Raw genomic sequence first — 6,077 nt, forward strand, 5'->3', positions numbered from 1 at the left:
TGTTTCTAACTTGCAGTCGGAAATTAATACGCTCGTTCGCTGGTGCAGTAACTCTGGCATCTCTCTAAACATGAAGAAATGTTTTCGTGTTACTTTCGTCAAAACTTAAATTTTTTGTAAATCATCTTATAGTATTGCTAATACTTTAATCTGTTCATGAATTCAAAGATCTAGGTGACATATTTGACTCGCATTTTTCATACAATAGTCTCATTAACTTTGTTGTATACACTTCTTACCCAATATTAGGTTTTATGCCGCGTAATAGCTCGAAATTCTCGGACCCCTACACTCTCAAATTACTTTTTACTTCATTTGTTCGCTCTAGATTATAATATTCAACATTTATCTGGACGCCTTACCTTCAATTTACAATTGCGAGAATTGAACGTATACAGAAGCTGTTTCTTAAATATGCTCATAGGTCGTGTCATTCTGTAATAATATAATAGCTTCCTATAATTCTCGATTGATTTTTATTAATATAACTTGAAGTCTCTAGAGAGTAGAAAGTCTATACTCTCACCGTATATTGTTTTAGTCTAATTAAAGGAGAAATTAATTGATCATTTATATTAAGGAGCTTTCCCTTTGACGCTTCTACTAGACCTCTACCCAACACTTACCCATTTAATCTTAAAAACCTTTTCTGTTATTTAATGTTTCATGCCCGGGGCACTACCAAATGCTACCCGACTATGAAACCATACAGCTACAGCAGTCTCTAAACTGTTGGTCAGTTTTATTACTTTACCATTTATGTTCTTTCTGAACTCCGAAACGGAATAAGCAAAAAAAAATACCCTCTCTTAAATATAAGTATATGCAATAAGTAAATTTGTTTAGATTTTCTTACAGTACTTTATTTATAAAAAGTTAAAAAAAACATACAGACATATATATTCAGTTTTTTTGTATGAATAGGAAGCTTCGAAATTCTTACCTCGTCAGTATGGGACTTTACTCCGAACTAAACTTCATACCGTCTGAGTACCGACCCTGTGGTTGGAGCACTACTGACCTGATGCCGTCCTGATACGTCAGAAGTTGCTGCCCATTTCAATAGAGAGTCATCCCTGTCGGATCTGTACGCTCCCACCCGACATGTCCCTGTCCATACTCTAGAAAAGTTAGTTCCAAACTACACTATCATCAATTTACTTCTATTTTCATCACTGTATAGGTTTCTTAGTTTATGCACTTTCCATCTTGACTGCCCGCTGTATATGAGTGGTTCCTCAGCATCAGCGACACAAAGTTCTCGGGGCGACACTGAAGCCGAGTGAAAATCGTATTCTAGGGACCAAAATAAGAAACTTTGCCGAAGGAACCATACCTCTAAAACGAATTCTGATGTCCCCCAATTTAAAAATATCACCATTTTTGGCCTTTACATGAAAAAATCAGCTAAATGGCTATGTTTTTTCTTTATTTTTATTTATTTATAATAATATTTATTATTTATTTAAAATAATATCTATTTTCTCTCTTAAAAAATTTATTTAGTCAGAACATATGTAAATGAAAAAACTAATTTAAGTGAGTTATAAGTAGAAAAGAAACTAAAAAGTTCGACCCAAATTGGGGGACATTAGAATTCGTTTTAGAGGTATGGTTCCTTCGGCAAAGTTTCTTATTTTGATCCTTAGAATATGATTTTCACAGAGCAATGGGCGATTTTTTTGCCTCCCCACAAATCGACCCGGCCTAATATACAAATAAGTATAATGCAAACATAGTCAAGTTTCAGAAATCATAAGTCTGGGGTTTTATTAAACAAAACCATTAATTTTAGCTTTTTAATCTTTTTTTAAATTCAACTATGGCATTATTTCTTAGATACGAAAGTTCTTTTAAATAAAAATTGATCCCTAAAATCTTCTCTTGAATGTGCGCAGGTTTCTGCGATATATGGTATAGTACAGTGCAGTTGGCTAAATGACAGTGTAGCAATTGTTCGTGAGCTCGAGCACCTTAAAGTAAATACATTTTTTGTTTATCGCACCATTACTCGTTACAATGATTCTGATAACATCGCGAACCGTCATGGAGATGGTCATCAAAAGACTGCAACGTCACGTGAAAGGGTTCAAAAAGTGAAGAAGCGACTTGAGTGAAATCCCCGACAAAGTGTCAATCAAATGGTGAAAGAACTGAAAATATCTGAGCGTAGCATCCGCCGCATACCGAAAAATTATCTCAAAGTCAAGCCTTACAAGGTACAAAAGGCGCATGATCTCACACCAAAGCAGCAACAAGTCAGATTTGAGAGAGCGAAGGAGTTGCTTCGCTTGGCCGAAAGCGGTCAATTTCCGAACATTGTGTTTTCTGGCGAGAAAATTTTTTAAATTGAGTAATTCGTTAACTCCCAAAACGATAGGGTTTATTTGATTGGCCATTCATACGAGAATCTGAGTCATCGATTGGCTACCAGGAGCCAGCACCCGCCACAGGTAATGGCTTGGGCCGCTGTAACTGTAACCGCAGATGGGCGCAATCGTTTTCATCGAGCCTGCCGTCAAGGTAAATATTGGTAAATATTATCGGGAAGGTATTCTGGAGGTTGCTTTGAAGCCGTGGGCAAACAAAAATTTCTGTGGCAGACCATGAACGTTTCAACAGAACTCGGCACCGTCTCACAGAGCTCGAGTGAACCAAGAATGGCTAAAAAAAAACAACATTTTTTACTTTGAATTGAATAAAAGTAATTTTCCAAACTAAATTTATGGCCTTTTCAATTGGTTACACTTCGAGTGCTGGACACTGTATTTCATGCTTGCTTCATTCAGTAGCTGCAATAACAGTTAGTATTTGGCATTTCATAACCAATGGAAATATTAAAAACTTTTATTATTTATAAAGGTGTAAAGGCTCAATATTTATTCAGAGGTAACGATTTAAACTCCCGTATGGGGTGTTCTCTCTGTGTCTACCATTCAAGTGTCAATTAAAAAACTTTTTTCGACTAAAATTAATAAAGATGTTCCGCAATTGCAACATATGCTTCTCATCAATGCCACATAAATTGTAATTACCAGCAATAAATTTTGTTTGTCTGTAACATAACATGGAATTATGTAGCACAGCAATGCCACCATTCATTAAAATACTTAAGAATTTTTCAATTCCAAGATAAGCAAGCCCAAGGCTTGAGCAAAGAGAAAAAGTAAGTAATTAGTAAATTTAAATATCAATGAATGGAAAAAAGTTGTTTTTTTTGATAGGATCACTTAGTAACATCTTGTAAAAATACATAAGCGCTTAGATATGTAATGTTTGTAAATATTTATGTACATTGATTCAATTTAACTTACACACATATTGACTTTATTGAAACTACTTGGGAGTAGTACGCGGGCGCAAATTAAGAATATACTCGCCCACATGCGTTCATAAATTGAAAATCTTGCCCATATTCAATGGTAGCGTGCATCTGCCCGTGTGTATAAGTAAGTAGGTCTTTATGTGCTCATTTTCCAAATAGACGAGCATCCCACAGTCGGCGCATTACTATGGGCAATGACAAAATGTATATACTTGTAATGGAAGAGAACTTATCGCCACGATCTCACGGCGATCGATTGATTGCAAAAGCTTTTAATGGACTATCAGCATAGGGACACTGCTGCGCTGATCAGCGATCGCTACATGAGTAAAGGCACAACATTGCCCAGCAGGCGGCAAATGACAAACGTCAAGTGGAAACAGATACACTCAAAACCAATTGTGCTGCGCGTCTGGACTTAAAAGAGTCCAAAGAATTTACTTAAGTAAGTCGAATACACACCCATATGTTCGTTCGTATTGTGTCTGTAAGTAGATGTTTGTTTATATGCACTTAGGTCAAAGCATTTGCAACACATTCTGTCAAATAAGTTCTGCTACTAAGTCTATAATGTTGGGTTAGGTTATACTGGCTGGCCGAAGCCACGGACATACCCATAGCGATACCAGATCAGAGTCGTATTCTATTAAGTTGGTAGCAGTTTGTCCAGTTGAAAAGCACTATAGCGCCTTGGAAAATAGGGAAATATGGGAAAAATAACTTCCAAAGTACGCACGCCTTTGGAAGTCAGCGGCATACAAGTAGATATCGCATATATTAGCGAGTCCAAAACTTACTATCCCATAAGAACTCAAAGTGGTGCCTAGTTCAGAGTTGATTTCGTATTCAATGTAAACTTCGAGTGACTCTTTGTAATTTAATCGGTTCCGCGAAGATTAACAATCTGTTTTCGGGGTGATAAAGATTTTGAATTATGTATTACCCCATTTTGGGCTATGAGAAGACCAACTCAATGGCATGTGTGAGCTTCTCGCCGTGTAACTACAAAATTGCTGAGGGCTTTACTCTGATATCAACTCTGAAGAACTTGCATCTTGCAAACACAATCACCATTGGACCTGTCGAGGGATTTCGATATAGTCAGCCACTCTAAGCCACTAGATGATATCCGACAGTTGACCCTCCTGCCGGGGCTGAATAGGTGGTCCAAGAAATATCTGCCATTTATCCAACCACCTATCTGCTTAACCGCCAGAGGGAGTCTCGTTGGTCTCCTATGCTGACGATTGTTCAATGATGGGGTCCAGCAATGACATCGATGACTTGTGCTCCAAAGTGAACGTTTATCTCGCCAGCCTTTATTGCTCTTTTACTGCGAGAAATCTCCAGCTGTCCCCGCACTAAATTCGCGTCTATCCTCTTCACAATCTGGATGATGCAGGTCAAACTGCGGCTAAAGGTGCAAGTCGATGACACCTCAATACCGACTGATAACAACACCAAAATTTTAGGTGTCACTTTCGATAGTTTTCTTTTCTAGTCAGCGCATACCACTAAGATCCAAAATCAAAAGAAGCTCTTCAAATCGCTAGTCGGCAGCACTTAGGGCAAAGACAAAGAAAAGTTGCTGGCGACATTTTAAGCTAGTTGATACTAGTGATTCTTAGTAGATAAAGCTTCAGATCTGTCAAAATACTGCTATTAGGACCGCCACGGTCCAACGTTCACAACGTGTCTTCCATACTGCCGGTCAAGGAGCACATCAAATTTGTTCAGCAAGCAATTTCTGCTTGGGAGTGACCATAGGAATCACTCCAGCAGACATTTGCAAGCGTCTGAGCAATTTCTCAGGCAAGTCAGGACACACCTCTTCGTCTACACCGACGAGAGATTCAGGATGAAACACAATTACTACTACTTGACAGACATTAAACGGCATTCACCGGGAAGCTTCACCAGAGTCGGAGTCCAACCAGTACCTATTCCAGGTGAAGAACTTCAGTTACCGCGTGAGACCTGCGTAACATCGGCTCCATTACGGTCTGGGAATTGTAGCAAGTTAAACTCCTACTTATCCAGAAGCGACGCCGACATACTCACTACATATCCGTCATATGTAGGTACACCGCACTACCTATTCACATACCTACTTACCGAGCACGCTCTTCTTCTGGACCTAACATGTACTAACAGCACGTTTTCTGAGCCTACCGTTAGGCAATGATGATCGGTGACTACACAGCACTGGCAGGGCCTAGCGAACTGCTACAACAGCAACTGGCTGTCCATTTCAATAAATTTAGGATTTTTGGAACGAATCGGGCTGTATGTTGACAAAAATGCTGGGTCCACTAACATGCTTTCTCAATTCGGATGTGTTTTTCAAACTGTACTTTTGAAATAAGTACTGAGCTATATTTGGCGAAATGTATGTACATACCTAATATACAATTGTTGCTATATACCAGTACATAGGCAAGCATAATTTTATGGTAATGTTACTGTCAAAGCAATCCCACATGCGGGAGTTCTTGAAATGGGTCAAAAGTCTATGACAATATCTTGTAATGAAGTCATAGTTGTTGTCTTAAGCAAAATCCCAGACCACTTGACGCAATACTCGCATGCTGCGAAGCAAATAAGTAATTATCGTTCCGAATACGGCTTAGTTGAATGAAGAAGAGACATTGAAAGATGAACAATTAACCAAAACAAAAAAAAAAAACAAAAAAGACTAGCTGTCGCTGCCGTGACACGCCACAAATGCCCACTAGACAGCTCTGCAGGAAAC

The sequence above is a fragment of the Anastrepha obliqua genome, chromosome 3 (genome assembly GCF_027943255.1).
Source record: "Anastrepha obliqua isolate idAnaObli1 chromosome 3, idAnaObli1_1.0, whole genome shotgun sequence".
Taxonomy (NCBI): Eukaryota; Metazoa; Arthropoda; class Insecta; order Diptera; family Tephritidae; genus Anastrepha; species Anastrepha obliqua.